Raw genomic sequence first — 19,199 nt, 5'->3', positions numbered from 1 at the left:
GTGAACTTAAATAAACTCAAATGGGCTCACTTGTGACAAAACAAGGTTAAAGATGGTCAAATAAGGAGTCAGGTTACAAATTATGGGTCAATCTAGCAAAATGCAAGGTTTTCTTGATATAGTGAAGGCATGTCTCAAGGCATGTCTCTCCTGTTTCCTTATATTAACATTGAAGTCTCATGTCTCAAGACAATAAACCCTGTCTTGAGACTTTAAACTATTTTTTTATTATTTAGCTTCAATGTTTTATGTCTCAAGAAATGAACCATGCCTCAAGACTTTAAAATAATTTTTTGGTCATTTCCTTCATGTTGATTTTGTAAAATTGTCCATACCTCCTTAGCAAATTCTCACACAAAAATCACCCTGAATTGTTCCATGTCAACACCATTAGAAGTTGCATACAAGGCTTCAAAATTGCCATAAGCAACCCTTTTTTCTTCAGGTGTAGATTTGCTTTTTTTCCTTTGGTCGAGTGGTACCATCAATGCAGTAACAAAGGGTTGAGTCCACCCATCTTCAATAGCTTGCCAAGTTGCTTCATCCATTGACAAGATAAAATCCCTCATGTGAGCCTTCCAATATGTATAGTTTGATGAACGAGTAGCATTGGGGCTCTAGTAATTGAACCACCTTGCTTCATAGATTTTGTGGTTGCAAATTGAACATAAGATCTTCTTCACGTGTGTTTGAAGTTGACTTTGCTACCAATTGGAAAAGTTTTGGTTTGCTGACTGTCCCAACTAATGTTCCAATTAACAACAATATTTAAAGACAATAAAGCAAAGAGAAAAATGATACATAAGATTTACTAACGCAGTTCAGATTTACCAATGTGCAACGATGTTGTCTATTTATAAGCAAAATATGGTAGCTTCTCCAAGTAAGATTGAGGAGATAAATTAGCATTTAATTATCCTCACAAAAATCTCCCCCTGTAAAATTCAAAAGTAAAGCCTTCGTATCCAAGGAAATTCAAATAAGCTTAAGCACCAAGTAAGACAAAGTCAAATGCTTTTAAGATAAAAATAAATTTGCATTCAGTCAACTATTCCTTCTTTTCTTCTAAAATAAATCCATCAACAAGATAAAAATAATTCCAACTGCAATCTAAAAATAATTTGTTAATAGAAAACTAATCAAGATAAATCAAACAAAAAATGTCAACAAATTCACTTCACTTTAATTGTCCTAACTCACCATCCCAAATGTTGTCCTTACTTGGGATCCCAAGTTCTTTCCCAACAATGAAGGAAACAAAGGCACCACAAATTATTAAAGCCCCAAAAATGTTTAACTAAATAAATAATGAATATTAGTTTTTATTAATAACATGAAATAAAAATATATTTTATTTAATGATATAATTAAAAAAGTTGATTGCATAAAATAACGTACAATGTATTTGAAATTAGAAACAAATAAAAAACAACGAAGTACAAAAATTGAAAATAGAAATTGTTAAAGGATCTATTAGGCAAGGGCCCGCTAGATGATTGTGGAGTCCGACGATTCCAAATCAATCCAATAAATCTAATTACAAGCTTTTCATTTTGTTTTTTTATGTACATAATGTTTAATGTTGATGTCTTTAAAAGTTGAGATGTGTTTCGATATGCAAGTATTGATATGATAAAAGTTAGGAAAAGAATTTAGCAAAGTAATATCCATGGCCTAAATTGCAGTCTAGTTCCAAAATGTATAAGCTCAAATTTAGCTTAATTATCCATTTTGAATTTATTCTGGCTTGAGCGAATGTGGCTCAATTATCCATTTTCACTATTCATATATTATAAAATATTATAAATATTATATTTATATAATTAAATTTAAAATTTTTTTATTATTTAATTTAAATTTAAGCCAACACGAGTTGAAATTTTTCTTGTCAAAAGTTGGACTATGGACAAGTCCACCTAAGAATGGTATGACATGATTGTATATGTACTTTTCTTGATGGACCCTGACCTTACACGTTTGGCCTGCAGAATGGGCGAGGTCATCATAGCATCTTCATTGGCCTTGTCATGAGAGGGCTTTGACGCGTGTATCATGATGAGATTGACAACAATTTGGTGTCCAGGTTGGTCCGAGTTGAGTTTGGATCGGATTTAAGAATAATATTAATATATTTTATATTTGCTTATGTCTAGTTCGATTGGAAGTATAGGCTAGTAAAAGCATTATGGAAGCATCTATATGAGGAATTAAATTGCATTTTCCCTTTTACTCAAAAAAATAGGTCAATTAGTCCCTATAGGTTAGATTGAAGAGCAAATTAGTCATTTCAGTTAAAAATTTTATCAATTTATATTATTAAAAATTGGTTTGGTTGATGGAATAACCAGATAGTGACACATGGTTGCCACATGTACCTCATGCTGACGTACATGGATCAATTTTTAACAAAAGGACCAATTTTCTCTTTGCTCTAATGTATAAGGATTAATTTGCTCTTTTTTTTAGTAGAGGGGGCAAAATACAATCCGCTCTTAGTACAAGGGCTTCCACGGTACTTTTACCAACATGGGCCTAAAATCTTACCCAAACTAATCAATATTTTTATGGTTTACCCAATCTTATTTTAAGCTCGTCCATATTATTTTTTAAAAAAATATTTATATTGCTTTTAATTTCATATTTAATAATTTTAATTTTTTCATTTATTAAAATTTTATAAATAAGCAAGTTAAAAATTTTTTTAGCATGTTTACATTATAGTATTATTTATTACTATAGATTTAATTTTTATGTGTCAAGAATTACTTAATATATAAAAGTAACATAATATAATATAATACAAACTCAGAAATCGGGTTGGGCTTAAATGTTTGAGTTCGAGTTAGATCATATTTTAAATAGGCCTGTTTTTTTTTTTTCAAACTCATTTTTGAGCCTAATGCTTTTGTCCAGATCCTCCTAAATTTTGGATGGATATTCATACTTGAATGAATAATCCGATCAAAAAAAAAAAACCTACTTCTATGTATCCTTCGACGTTATAGGAGAAGGTTGATACCTTGACATGTGGTGGCTCACTCTCCTTTTAAGGGATCAACCGGCACAGGCTGATGTTGAGTTACAAGCCTTTGCCAGATTGTTGTGGTATTGCCTCGCTGATTAGGCGAGTAGTTCTTGGGTGGATGAGATGTGGCCATAAAAAGTATCGTCATATTCCTTCCTCTTCCATAGAGGCTAGGTGTTCTCTGTTATGGAATGTATAACAAAGAATTAGTTAAAGTCTGTTAAGGTAGTTAGAGTTGTTAATAGCTAGTGCAAGTATTTCTGTTTTCATGAAATGAAGTAAGAAGTTGTTTTCAATAGATTGTTTCGCAATCTATTGATATCTCAACATTCTCTATGTCTAAGCTTGGTGGTTTTTCTTTCTAAAATTAGGCTTGATAAATATATTTATGAATATATAACTAGATCAAATTGAATTAAAGTTATCTCGTCCAATCTTGTTTAAACATTAATGATGAAATGTTGTTTTATTTTTATAAATGTATTAAGCCTTTTAACTAATTTAAAATCAAGTTCAACTGAATTTTAATTTTCAAATCTACACATCAATTTCAACTTAAGCTTGACGATGAATCAATCTAATTTTGGGTTACATAATAATAAAGTAAGTCTCCCTCTTCTCATACATTTCACCCTCTTCATTTTTGACGTTTAAACTTCAGAGTTTGAGACTTCCGAATGATGTTAAATTTCAAAAATACATAGAAAAGATAAATTTTGAAATTAGCTATCACTTTAAATGCCACTTCCAAAAATTTCTACGACCAGCAGTTTAGGGTTCAATCACTAATGAAAGGGAATTTAAAATTTTCTTTTTCTGGCTCAGATTTCTTTAAAAGATTGTTGTTTTTCTTAGATTTGGCTATGAGGGATTTTAAAAGGGACAGTTTAATTTGAAATTTTGTTGAGTGCGTCGTTTACTTGGCTGAGGCTAAGATATGGCCTACGAGGGGTTTGACTAAAAATATTTAAGGTGGGTCTGAGCCATCAATGGCAGACATTAAGTCTTCTGTTTTTGTTTTAATTTGAGCTGCCGTTCTTTAATTATGCTATACATCATTAATCTTCTCTGTCCTGCATGATTTGCATTAGCCCTCTTTCACTTTCAGTTCATATATATAATATTTGAATTATTCTTCCATATGTCAACCGAGATAAATTACAATAAATTTGAAATATAAAACAATGATAAAATTAAATTATTAAATTGACCTGTTTATAGGTTGAGATCCAACCTGAAAAGCGATGAATTCATAGGTTTTTTAGTAATTCAATTTAAAAAGGTTAGATTGTATTTTGTATTTTGTATTTTTAAAAAATAGGTAAATTATATTGTATTTTGTACTTTTTATAAAAAAATAGTTAAATTGGTCATTGTAGATCAAATAGTAAATTAATCACTTAATTAAAAATTTCATCCATTTCTATTGTAAAGTGATGATGTAGTTGATGAAGCAAGTAGGCAACACATTGACATGCCATATGACTCCCCCGTAAACAAATATTTAAAAATTAAAATTTTATAAAAATAAATATTTTTTATATTTATTTGAAAGACCACGGTCAATATGAACTTGAACAAATGCACTTGAAAATCTATTTATCTGGATTTATAAAAATATTATAAAAATATATAGAAAGTTATTTAAAGATTGTTAAGATTTATAAGAAACTATAAAAATTGCTAAAAAATTAAAAATTAATCTTAATTTAAAATAAACAATAAAATTTAAAATAATCCTCACCAACCTACAAATCCAAAATAATAGAATCTATAACTATTTTGCTTTTTCTGTGCGTAATATTTATATTTCACGTCATTTAATTTGACCAAATTCTCTTAAATATTTATTGTTTTTATTCAAATTTGTAATATGTTTTCGCAAATTGGTCTACTTAGCACTGGATAAGAAGTGAGGTAAATAACCGTTTAAAACAAAAGCTTTCACTTCCATTGAATTTTACATTATTTTTCTAGTTATTTGTCATTTCAAATTTTTTATAATTATAGTAATTAAACATAATAATTATTAAATATTTAAATAAATTGTAACTCGATGATAATTAATTTTCAATTCAAATATTCATTGTAATTTTAAATGATTTTGATAATTTCTTATAAATCTTAACAATTTTTAAATAACTTTCTATATTTTTATAATTATTCTAAAAATCATGTCAAGGGTAAACCTGAACCTAAACAAATGGTTTTCCGAGTTCATCCTAGTTAAAAAAATATTTAATTTTTAGGATTCTTTATTTTTTAAATAATTGTTGATGTTGTAACACCCTATATCCAACCTAATCAACGGATCCAGACTACAAGGTATTACACTTCATAACCAAAAATTGACTAATACTTTTATAATGCATATTCCACCGTTCTGACTTAATGCAATTATCTAATTGACCACACCACATGAATTTATTATGATTATGTAACCTTAATCTAAGATAGAAAATATTTTACAAACTAGTTTAAATATACTGAATATTTGCTTAGTTTCGAAATAACATCCTTATCAAAACTAATTACAAATAAGACTCTGACCCTGAGATTCTGCCTCTTGGTCGCCCCGCTGTATGCATATTATGACCAAAGAGCATAACGGCTTGGACAAGATGGATTCTGGACTGATCCCTCCATGAACTTATAGAATTTAATTAATACCTGCAATATATAATGTTACAAACGTAAGTTCAAATGAATCTAGTGAGTTATCCATACATCATATTAGTAGAATACTAATAAGCTGCCACTTTATGATTTTGAATTAATGTTTGACTGTCTATGCTAGGACCGTTTACCAATCTCAATAACGTGGTATTTACTTCACACGATCTGCCTAATTTATACTTGGTATATTGGTGTGTCGTTGAAAGCACCAAAAATAACCTATCCCTATGAAATAACGAAAAGAATAGTATAAGGGAAGTAGGATCAAATCCTCAGGGACTGGATTGCTACAACTTCTTGTTCCTCGAAATCCTAGGCACAATCGTGCCCAAGAAAAGTAGCGTTCCTAGGAAATATAAAAAAAAACAGAATTAAAAATATGGACGAGTTGAAACTGTATAAATTGAAATTGAAATTGTAAAAAGAAATAGAATTAAGGAAAGAGATTCTTCAATTTGTGGAATTCCAGCCTCTGGTTATCTAGATCCTCCTTTGGTTCAATCATTGGCTTTTAGGTGATCATTCTCGTAACAAAATAAGCCAGTTATAGTGGAAGAGGATGCCTACGACCACTAGCTCCACTTAGATTTTAGACTTACGATTTAGAGGAACTTGACTTTAGCCAACCATCACTTTTGTGGGACCATTTTACACTAGATCATCATTTCTTAATGGCGAATGCCACGCCATTTTGTCTCTTGGGCTCAACAACCTCTGACGTACTAAGTTAACGAGCTGACTGTGCAACCTTCCCAAAACATACAAAGCGGGCCTTTGCAAAAGATGAAAAAATCACTTTTGGAAGGTCATGGATGGAAGCATCAGTTCGGTAATGCAGAGAAACAATGAATACTCGTTGAGAAGACTAAGTGCGAGTTTTAAGCCTCATGAACCTTTTTTTAGGGAATCTCGATAACCTTTAGCTAGATGAGTTTAGTGGCTCATGCTTTTCGAGAAAAAAACAAATAAGTTTAATAAAGTGGAATTTTATTGAAAAATAAAAGGAACAAAAAGCTAAATCTTTTGCGGAAAGGGAGTTTTTACAGAAAAGATGAGTGAATATTTATGTCACTTCATCCCCTATTTATAGTACATAGAAAACCTAATTTGTTTCTATTTAAACTCTAAAAGATAAATAAAGATATAATCTGAAATTAAATCTAAATAATATCATAATAATCCTAACAATAACCCTAGAATTAAAATTCAAATTTAAATAAAGTATTCTGTTTATAAACATCTTCTTCGAATTTTTGCCCTAAGTCTTTTGCACTTTGTATTTTCAGCACCATTTTTTCCCTATTTTGCATGCTACCCCATTTTGTCTTTACATTCACGCCTTTTGCCCCTAGATTTCTTTTTGCCTTCAATTTAGTCCCTACAAGATAAAGAAGCACAAAAAGCCAAAATTACTAGGATCATACTCAAAATATATATGCAATTAACACATAAAAGTATGTCATTTTAGAGTATTATCATACATCATCCTCAAATACACCATTGCTTAATTACTTGCGCAATCTTGCACACAAAAAACCCTCACTAATGAGACTTTATAGATGTAATATCAGAATAATGATAAACGTTTGACCGCATGATGAATTATACCTGCATATTTTATCTTCATTAGTTGCCTTTGCGGATGCAAATGCAACTACTTCCTCGAGAGGAAATATTTGCGGATTATTACTTGTGGATGTATGAAGGAAAAACCCTAGCGCTTCTCACACCAATATATATACAGAAAACCATATAAGACAATCTTAGCGAAAAGACCTTGTTGTAAACTATTATTAGTGGCTTGTCCTATTGAACTCAGATTCTTATCACGATCTTCATGGGTTCCTGTTTCAGACCCAAGCTTGCGAATTCATATTTTGCAAAACAAATTGGCAAATTCATAATGAAAACCTTATTATGGATTAATAATAAAAGTCTACTCATCTCATCCAAGTACACATATCTGACGATCTATCTCATCTTGCCTCTGTTTCGCAATAACCGAACCCATTCTTAGAGGTATTCTCTGTGAAATAGATAACATGTATATGGATTCTTAAGAGCGAATCCCTTATTTGTTGAATCATACGCTATGACTTACATATCTTTCATATTCAAACATGCATTTACAAATAGCTTGTACCTTTTGTTTCGCACATAATAATAGATTACAAGAGAGCGAACTCATTATTGGCAGACTTAGGCAAGCGTATTGTAAACAGAAAAATATATAGGATTTTTCCTATATAATTCATCACCTTTCTATTTAAAATTGTTGTTAAAACCAAGTAACTGTTTAATAAATTAATGAAATATGTGAAAATATGAAATTAGGGCATATAAATTATTAAAATGTGATTTTATGTTTTATTATATATTTTTAATGCATAAAATGTCTTATTTTATATTAATTTAAGCATATTATTTTTTAAGCTATGAAGTGGGCCATGCATGATTAAATTAAATAATAAAATATTATGTTATATTTTAATAATTCATTTTAAATATTTCATTAATAAAATTTGGTTTAATTGATTAAGTAAATTGATAAATTAAAGTGGTTAAATTAATTCGTTTGGTCTTCTAAACTATCTGCTATTTTTGACAGGTCTGAGAGTTTTCTTCTAATTGCAAAACTGTCCAAAATGGGGACCAGGCCAACCTAATTTTCAGCTGCACATGGCTGATTATAAACCAATTTTTGGTTTAATTATACAAGTCCCTTGAAGAGTTGAAGAAATTAGAGATTTACCTGAAGATTTGTTGGAGACCGAGTCTTAGTCCTAAGTCGTTGTGGCATTCAAATTGACTAGAAATCAAGGAAAAATCAGTCACATTTCCTCAATTCATGGCTGGCCACTCTTTGAAGAGGTTTTAAAGGATGGACACTCCCATTTTTAGCAAACTAGCTCCCTTACCTCACCTATAAATAAGAGCTCATTTCTCACTTTTTCAATCATCCCTCATCCATCATCACTCATCCCTCTCATCTCTCATCCTCTCTCTCAGCTCTCTTAGCTCTTACGACTATCATCATCCTTGTATAAGGATTTTAGCAAATTAGCCTCTTAAAGAGCCCTTGGTCGGCCACCTCAGAGAGCCATCAGCAAAGGAGCAACGCAAAGAAACGAATGAGCCTCACCAGTCAGAGTATTAGGTGACAACTACTTTGAATTGGGTTTAATCTTTCTTTTCTTTAATTTAATTTAAAGAATTTTGCTATGAGTTATTTGTTCTTGTTTACAAAAATGATAGCTTAATTTTATTTAAGCTAGGATGATTATTTTAATTAAATAATATTTATTTGATTCATGCTTATAATGTTTGTGCCTCAATCGATCATGTTTTCAATTAAAATCAAGTCTATATTTCGTTTATACGTGATTGAAATGCACATGAATTAGCTGAGCGATCCTAGCCAGACGACGGCTAATGGACGCATAATTGAAATGTGCATGCTCAATTTATATCCTAACCTGATTAAATTGTAGGTTGCATAACAACCCTAACCAGGCTCTGTTATCTGCATAGTTTTTAGATTTGTGTGAATAAATTGTTTCAAACCTAACACTTCCCTGTTACCTCACACGAATGCTAAGAAACCTTTAGTAAATAAGGATCAGTAAAATGCGTATTTACTAAGTAAAGGATTCCGAAAGAACCTAATTTGGTTTCCAAACTCATGAAAGATCGAGTTGCCATGGAATGTTTTCCGAATATTATTAAGAATGATGATACTAAATTAAGTTTAATTAAAGTAATTATCCTAGTTCATTTATGTTATAATTGTTGCAAATTGTGTTAAATTTTGCTAAAATCTATTTCATTCATATAGTCTACATATTAGGATAATTTACATTAGGGATCATTGCATCTAGTTTATACCACTTCTCAACTATATTTTTTTTATTTTTCAAATTGTTAATATAATTTCACAAATTAAGTGGCTTAGCACAAATATAATCCCTGTGGAGACGATAACTCGATACTTACTTATTACTTGATAACGACTGTGTACACTTGCACAAACCCCAGCATTACAAGTTTTTGGCGCCGTTGCCGGGGATTGTCTACTTTTTCCATAGTCATTCTTTTTCGTGAAATTATTTATTTTCAATTTGATTTATTTCTAACATTACTAACTTATTCTTTTTAATTTTTGTGAATTTCTTCTTAGGAGTTTATGAGCATAGATCGAATTATCGATTTACTCCCTGTAGACCGTGAAATTGAGCGAACTTTCAGACAAAAAAGACGTGAACGAACAGCTCAAAGACAAGTTGAGCTAGACCTCAGAAATCAGAATCAAGACCAAGGTAATGAAGCCGATTATGTACGAAATCCTATCCTCATTGCGGATGATAGGGATCGATGCACCAGACAAACTAGTTTGAATATATCGAATATTTGCTTAGTTTGGAAATAACATCCTTATTAAAACTAATTACAAATACGACTCTGACCCTGAGATTCCGCCTCTTGGTCGCCCCGCTATATGCATATTACGACCAAAGAGCATAACGGCTTGGACACGATGGACTCTGGACTGATCCTTCCATGAACTTATAGAATTTACTTAATATCTGCAATACATAATGTTACAAACGTAAGTTCAAATGAACCTAGTGAGTTATGCAACATCATATTAGTAGAATACTAATAAGCTGTCACTTTATGATTTTGAATTAATGTTTGACTGTCTATGCTAGGACCGTTTACCAATCTCAATAACATGGTATTTACTTCACACGATCTGCCACATTTATACTTGGTACATTGGTGTGTCGTTGAAAGCACCAAAAATAACATATCCCTACGAAATAACGAAAAGAATAGTATAAGGGAAGTAGGATCAAATCCTCAGGGACTGGATTGCTACAACTTCTTATTCCTCAAAATCCTAGGCACAATTGTGCCCAAGAAAAGTAGCGTTCCTAGGAAATTTAAAAAAAACAGAATTAAAAATATGGACGAGTTGAAACTGTATAAATTGAAATTGAAATTGTAAAAAGAAATAGAATTAAGGAAAGAGATTCTTCAATTTGTGGAATTCCAGCCTTTGGTTATCTAGATCCTCCTTTGGTTCAATCATTGGCTTTTAGGTGATCATTCTCGTAACAAAATAAGCCAGTTATAGTGGAAGAGGATGCCTACGACCACTAGCTCCACTTAGATTTTAGACTTACGATTTAGAGGAACCTGACTTTAGCCAACCATCACTTTTGTGGGACCATTTTACACTAGACCATCATTTCTTAATGGTGAATGCCACGCCATTTTGTCTATTGGGCTCAATAACCTCTGACTTAGTAAGTTAACGAGCCGACTGTGTAACCTTCCCAAAATATACAAAGCGGCCGCCTTTGCACAAGATGAAAAGATCACTTTTGGAAGGACATGGATGGAATCATTAGTTCGGTAATGCAGAGAAACAATGAATACTTGTTCAGAAGACTAAGTGCGAGTTTTAAGCCTCTTGAACCTTTTTTTGGGGAATCTCGATAACCTTTAGCTAGATGAGTTTAGTGGCTCATGCTTTTCGAGAAAAAAGCAAATAAGTTTAATAAAATGGAATTTTATTGAAAAATAAAAGGAAAAAAAAGCTAAAGCTTTTGGGGAGAGGGAGTTTTTATAGAAAAGATGAGTGAATATTTATGTCACTTCATCCCCTATTTATAGTACATAGAAAACCTAATTTGTTTCTATTTAAACTCTAAAAGATAAATAAAGATATAATCTGAAATTAAATCTAAATAATATCATAATAATCCTAACAATAACCCTAGAATTAAAATTTAAATTTAAATAAAGTATTCTGTTTATAAACATCTTCTTCGAATTTTTGCCCTAAGTCTTTTGCACTTTGTATTTTCAGCACCATTTCTTCCCTATTTAGCATGCTTCCCCATTTTGTCGTTACATTCACGCCTTTTGCCCCTAGATTTCTTTTTGCCTTCAATTTAGTCCCTACAAGATAAAGAAGCACAAAAAGCCAAAATTACTAGGATCATACTCAAAATATATATGCAATTAACACATAAAAGTATGTCATTTTAGATTATTATCATACATCATCCTCAAGTACACCATTGCTTAATTACTTGCACAATCTTGCTGTAACAGCCTGATTCTGGGCCTAGTCGGAACAGTGGTTTTGAGACCACAAATCCGATGAAGGAAAATATTATTATTATTATATTTTTATGGTCTACAATTTCACAGAAAATTTTCGTAAAAATTTCGTTTGAAAATTTCGACGTTTGGGCACTCAATTTAGTCAAAAGAACTAAATTGTAAAAAGTGCAAAAGTTGAGTTCTACATCTTAGAGGTGTCTAATTGTTATGAAATTTTAAATTGGAGGTATTTATGTGATAATTAGACCATTAGTTAGTTGATGGACAAAAATGGGCATAGAATTTAGTGAAATAGATTTTTTTAAGTAAGGGCATTTTAGTCATTTGGTAATTAAATAGAATTAAATGGGAAAAAGATGGCAAAATATTCTCATCTTCTTCATGGTGAACGAAATCAGCAAGGGGGGAAGCCATATTTAGGGTTTTTAAGCTTCCAAGCTCCATAGTATGTGATTCCAAGCCCCGTTTCTAATGTTCTTTACATTTTTGGAGTCACGGTAACTTGGTTTAGCTTATTCTACCATTAATTCGTGTTAAGGTTTATATTTGGAAAAATACCCATAGGTGAAATGTGTTTATCTTACTATTTAATAGTAGAATATGAAGCTATAAATTATGTTAAACAATTTTTGCTAAGCGATTTTAAACGAAAACGGGTAAATTGACACAATCGGTAAAAATACCTAATGCTCAAAAGTCTGTGTTAGAGTGAGAATTTGATGTTTTCATAGAAGGGAAAAATTTTTAGCATGTCATAAAACATAAGAATAAGAGATGAATTTTAATTTTCGAGCTTAGGGACAAAAGTGTAAATATGTAAAAGTTTGGGGGCAAAATTGTAATTTTTCAAAAAGTTGGGTGGAGGACTATTTTATTAAATGTGAACATTAAATGAGTTAAAATTGCTATTATAGATCAAGAAAGACGAGAAGACTACCTCAAACGGGGAAAAGAGAAGATAGTGGAGTAAATTGAAAAATTACGATATTTTGCACTGAGGTAAGTAAACATGTGATTTAATTCATTATTTTGATATTATTCAATATATGTTGGGATTTAATAGAACATGGAATAAATATTCGGCAAGATCCTAAAAATGTGGTTAAGTTGGGAAAGGTGGTAAAATGTTGAAAATATGGGTTCCAGTTGAACACTCGTTATAAGCAAAAGTATTTTTAAATGTGAAGGGGGTTGCTAAGTGCTGATTCCCCCAAGGGGTTGCTAAGTGCTGATTGCCCGACTCATTGGTGGTTGCTAAGTGCTGATTCCACCGTATCTTGAATATAAAGGGGGTTGCTAAGTGCTGATTCTCCTAAGGGGTTGCTAAGTGCTGATTCCCCAATTCATTGGTGGTTGCTAAGTGCTGATCCCACCGTATTTTAAATGTAAAGGGGGTTGCTAAGTGCTGATTCCCCCAAGGGGTTGCTATGTGTTGATTCCCCGAATCATTGGTGGTTGCTAAGTGCTGATTCCACCATATCTTTGAATGTGAAAGGGGTTGCTAAGTGCTGATTCCCCAAATCACTGGTGATTGCTAAGTGCTAAATCCACTGATAACGGTTAATATTCTGAGTGTTCAACGAGTAAATTGGGAAGGTGAATATTTATATGTGGTGGACAAGTTTATAGGAGGAATATTGGGTTTGATACTTAATCGACCCATGTATAAGGTGGGAGGAAATATCAAAAATACAAAAGAAACAATTTAAATACAAAACTGTTTTGAACAACAGTAGTTGGGAAACTTTGAAAAATCACCATAAATGGTGGAAAATGAATTAGATGTTGAATAATATATGAAATTGAAGCTGAATGAGTCTATTTTCATACGAAAGAAACAGAGCAAGCAAAAGAGTTGTATATTTGGGGATATTTGAATTTATTTGAGACAAAGTTGGATTGATTCGAAATCCACTGTTCCAACTTTGGAAAATCATTAAAAATTATAAAAAAATAATTATGGCCTGAAATTTATATGCCTGGATTCCTTAATGAGTCTATTTTTAATAGAAATAAAACATTTTTAAAATTTTGTATAGGGAGTTAATTAAATTTTAGTAAAGGGAGGTCAAAACTGTCAGGCAGTGAAACAGGAAAATCTTTAAAGAATAAAATGTACTAATTGGATAAATAAAAAATTCTAAAAATTTTATGGTGGAAAGGTATATGAGACTAGTTTTGGGGAAAATTTACAGAACTTATTTTGGAGTCCTATAGCTCCAGATAAAAATAAATTAGCGTCTGTGACGCAGAAAGACAGTTTGCTAGAAATTAAACGAACCTTGAAATTTATGCATGATTAAAATTATGTTATTATGTAATCATGTGAGGAATTTATTTATTTGTCATATGTTTACTTACTAAGCTATATGCTTACTCGTTTTTATTTTCCCTTGATTATAGCGATATCAGCCAGCTCGGAATTTGGACGAAGTCAGTAAATTATCCACACTATCATCAACTTTTTGGGTATTTTGTAATTAATATATTTTGAAATATGACATGTATAGATGACTTTATGTGATGTGGTATAAACATATATGTATAGTGTTGTTCGGTTTAATATGTTGGTGATTATTAATGGAGAAATTATGTCTGAACATATATCTGTAATTGGTTGGAAATATTAAAGTTGTTTGAAATTGTTTTTGGAAAGTTGCAGGGGGTTTTATGTAAAAACAAGCAGAAATGTTGCTGAATTTTTTTTATAAAAAAAATAATTTATAAGTGTTTGAGTTTTAGTAATACCTCATACTTTGTTTCGGCAAGGAACACAGGTAAGGGGTGTTACACTTGCACACAAAAAGCCCTCACTGATGAGACTTTACAGATGTAATATCAGAACAATGATAAACGTTTGACCGCATGATGAATTATACCTGTATATTTTATCTTCATTAATTGCCTTTGCGGACACAAATGCAACTAGTTCCTCGAGAGGAAATATTTGTGGATTATTACTTGTGGACGTATGAAGGAAAAACCCTTGTGCTTCTTACACCAATATATATACAAAAAACCATATAAGAAAATCTTAGCGAAAAGACCTTGTTGTAAACTATTATTAGTGGCTTGTCCTATCGAACTCAGATTCTTATCATGATCTTCATGGGTTCCTGTTTCAGACCCAAGCCTGCGAATTCATATTTTGCAAAACATATTGGCAAATTCATAATGAAAACCTTATTATGGATTAATAATGAAAGTCTACTCATCTCAGCCAAGTACACATATTTGACGGTCTATCTCATCTTGCCACTGTTTCGCAATAACCGAACCCATTCTTGGAGGTATTCTCTTTGAAATAGATAACATGTAGATGGATTCTTAAGAGCGAATCCCTTATTTGTTGAATCATACATTATGACTTACATATATTTCATATTCAAACACGCATTTACAAATAGCTTGTACCTTTTATTTCGCACATAATAATAGATTACAAGAGAGCGAACTCATTATTGGCAGACTTAGGTAAGCGTATTGTAAACGAAAAAATATATAGGATTTTTCCTATATAATTCATCACCTTTCTATTTAAAATTGTTGTTAAAACCAAGTAACTGTTTAATAAATTAATGAAATATGTGAAAATATGAAATTAGGACATATAAATTATTAAAATGCGATTTTATGTTTTATTATATATTTTTCATGCATAAAATGTCTTATTTTATATTAATTTAAGCATATTATATTTTTAAGCTATGAAGTGGGCCATGCATGATTAAATTAAATAATAAAATATAATGTTATATTTTAATAGTTCATTTTAAATATTTCATTAATAAAATTGGGTTTAATTGATTAAGTAAATTGATAAATTAAAGCGGTTATATTAATTCATTTGGTCCTCTAAACTATCTGCTATTTTTGACAGGTCTGAGAGTTTTCTTCTAATTGCAAAACTGTCCAAAGTGGGGACCAAGCCAACCCAATTTTCAGCTACACATGGCTGATTATAAACCAATTTTTGGTTTAATTATACAAGGCCCTTGAAAAGTTGAAGAAATTAGAGATTTACCTGAAGATTTGTTGGAGACCGAGTCTTAGTCCTGAGTTGTTATGGCATTCAAATTGACCTGAAATCAAGGAAAAATCAGTTACATTTCCTCAATTCATGGCTGGCCACTCTTTGAGGAGGTTGTAAAGGATGGACACTCCCATTTTTAGCAAACTAGCTCCCTTACCTCAACTATAAATAAGAGCTCATTTCTCACTCTTTCAATCATCCCTCATCCCTCTTATCTCTCATCTCTCATCCTCTCTCTCAACTCTCTTAGCTCTTACACCTATCATCATCCTTGCATAAGGATTTTAGCAAATTAGCCTCTTAAAGAGCCCTTGGTTGACCACCTTGGAGAGCCATCAGCAAATGAGCAATGCAAAGAAATGAAGGAGCCTCATCAGTCAGAGTATTAGGTGACAACTACTTTGAATTGGGTTTAATCTTTCTTTTCTTTAATTTAATTTAAAGATGTTTGCTATGAGTTATTTGTTCTTGTTTACAACAATGATAGCTTAATTTTATTTAAGCTAGGATGATTATTTTAATTAAATAATATTTATTTGATTCATGCTTATAATGTTTGTGCCTCAATCGATCATGTTTTCAATTAAAATCAAGTCTATATTTCGTTTATACGTGATTGAAATGCACCTGAATTAGCTGAGCGATCCTAGCCAGACGACGACTAATGGATGCATAATTGAAATGTGCATGCTCAATTTATATCCTAACCCGATTAAATTGTAGGTTGCATAACAACCCTAACCAGGCTCTGTTATTTGCATAGTTTTTAGATTTGTGTGATTAAATTGTTTCAAACCTAACACTTCCCTGTTACCTCACACGAATGCTAATAAACCTTTAGTAAATAAGGATCAGTAAAATGCGTATTTACTAAGTAAAGGATTCCGAAAGAACCTAATTTGGTTTCCAAACTCATGAAAGAACGAGTTGCCATGGAATGTTTTCCGAATATTATTAAGCATGATGATAATAAATTATGTTTAATTAAAGTAATTATCCTAGTTCATTTATGTTATAATTGTTGCAAATTGTGTTAAATTTTGCTAAAATCTATTTCATTCATATAGTCTGCATATTAGGATAATTTACATTAGGGATCATTGCATCTAGTTTATACCACTTCTCAACTATATTTTGTTTTTATTTTTCAAATTGTTAATGTAATTTCACAAATTAAGTGACTTAGCACAAATATAATCCCTGTGGAGACGATAACTCGATACTTAATTATTACTTGATAACGACTGTGTACACTTGCACAAACCCCAGCGTTACAAGTTTTTGGCGCTGTTGCCGGTGATTGTCAACTTTTGCCATAGTCATTTTTTTCGTGAAATTATTTATTTTTAATTTGATTTATTTCTAACATTACTAACTTATTCTTTTTAATTTTTGTGAATTTCTTCTTAGGAGTTTATGAGCATAGATCAAATTATCGATTTACTCCTTGTAGACCTTGAAATTGAGCGAACTTTCAGACAAAAAAGATGTGAATGAACAGCTCAAAAACAAGTCGAGATAGACCTCAGAAATTAGAATCAAGACCAAGGTAATGAAGCTGATTATGTACGAAATCCTATCCTCATTTGCCGATGATAGGGATCGATGCACCAAACAATATGCTGTGCCACTTTTCAGTGAGTTAAACCCAGGAATTAGAGGGCTAGATATTAAGGCAACCCAGTTTGAATTGAAACCCGTGATGTTTCAAATGTACAAACGGTGGGCCAATTTAGTGATATGCCCACGGAAGATCCATATCTCCACCTTTGATTATTTATGGAGGTGAGTGATTCATTTAAGATAGTTGGTGTGACTAAAGACGCACTGAGGTTGAAGTTGTTTCCGTACTCGTTGCGAGATCAAGCACAAGCATGGCTCAATTTATTGCCACCAAGTTTCATATCTACGTGGCAAGAATTAGCAGAGATATTTTTGGTTAAGAAATTTCTCACCTAGCAAAAATGCTAAGTTGAGGAACGAGATCACAACTTTCGAACAATTGATGACGAGTCTTTGTATGAGGCTTGGGAGCGATTCAAGAAGTTACTTCGTAAGTGTCCTCATCATGGGATTCTTCATTGTATCCAGTTTGAGATATTCTATAATGTTCTCAATGCACATGCAAGATTGATGGTAGATGCTTCCGCGAATGGTGCAATTTTGTCTAAGTCTTATAATGAGGCTTATGAGATCATCGAGAGGATTGTTAGTAATAACTATCAATGGCCAACAAATTAAACAGCTTCAGGAAGACGTGTAGCCGGAGTTCATGAAGTTGACTCTCTCACTTCGTTATCGGCTCAGGTATCGTCTATTTCCTCTGTGTTAAAACAATTGACTACTAATAGTACTAATAATTTTGCAGCTCAGCCACCAAGTCCGTTTGAAGTAGTTTCCTGTGTGTACTGTGGGAAAGGTCATTGTTTTGAGAATTGTCCATCAAATCTTGAGTTAGTGTGCTATGTAGGGAACTAATATCAAAATAAGAGTGGAAAAGGACCCAAGTCCAACTTCTACAATCCTTCATGGCATAATCATCCTAACTTTTCTTGGAGAAACTAAGGAAATGGACCAAACAATAACTTATTACAGCAAAGATGCAACTAATCTCAAGGGTTTAATTAGGAAGCTCCAAAACCACCTCAAGCTGAGGTATCAAACAATTTGGAGAACTTGTTGAAAGCGTACATGTCAAAGAATGATGCTTTGATCCAAAGCCAAGCAGCAACACTAAAAAATTTGGAAAACCAAATGGGCCGGTTGGCTATAGAGCTTCGTAATAGACCACAAGGAACTTTACCGGGCAATACTGAGAATCTAAGAAATTTGGGTAAAGAACATATCAAGGCAGTGGAATTGCGAATTAGAAAGACTTTGGAACCCCGATTGATTGATGTTGATTATGAACATGTTGAAAAGGAAGAAAGTCAACCAGTTGTTGATGTTCCTACACCAAAGGAATCAAAATCTGCAAAGTCTAACAAGGTAAACCTTGACCTAGTGAATTCAGATATCTTCTTTGGATGCAGATTTACCTACTCATGAAAGTTGTCCAGTTCAACCGAAAGTTTCATCACCTCCATATCCGCAAAGATTGCAGCAACACAAACAAAAGCAAGAGGTGTAATTCAAGAAGTTTTTGGATGTTCTGAAGCAGTTGCACATCAATATTTCGTTGGTAGAGGCTTTAGAACAAATGTCGAATTATGTGAAGTTTATGAAGGATATACTGTCCAAGAAGAAACAATTGAGTGTGTGTGAGATTGTTGTCTTGACAAAAGAGTGCAGTGCATTCTTGTAGAACAAACTGCCACCAAAATTGAAAGA

The 19,199-nt window shown here is 31.9% G+C and overlaps 1 non-coding gene across 1 annotated transcript; it reads right to left on the bottom strand.

Moving 5' to 3' along the window:
- Nucleotides 1-17,838: 17,838 nt before the first annotated feature.
- On the bottom strand, nucleotides 17,839-17,944 carry LOC121214180 (small nucleolar RNA R71). Its single transcript, XR_005909766.1, has one exon. It is a non-coding gene; the product is annotated as a small nucleolar RNA R71 (small nucleolar RNA).
- Between the last annotated feature and the right edge of the window lie 1,255 nt (nucleotides 17,945-19,199).

The sequence above is a fragment of the Gossypium hirsutum genome, chromosome D01, assembly GCF_007990345.1.
Source record: "Gossypium hirsutum isolate 1008001.06 chromosome D01, Gossypium_hirsutum_v2.1, whole genome shotgun sequence".
Taxonomy (NCBI): Eukaryota; Viridiplantae; Streptophyta; class Magnoliopsida; order Malvales; family Malvaceae; genus Gossypium; species Gossypium hirsutum.
The sequence above is the reverse complement of the archived record's forward strand: the minus strand, read 5'-3'. Positions and strand labels throughout refer to the sequence as shown.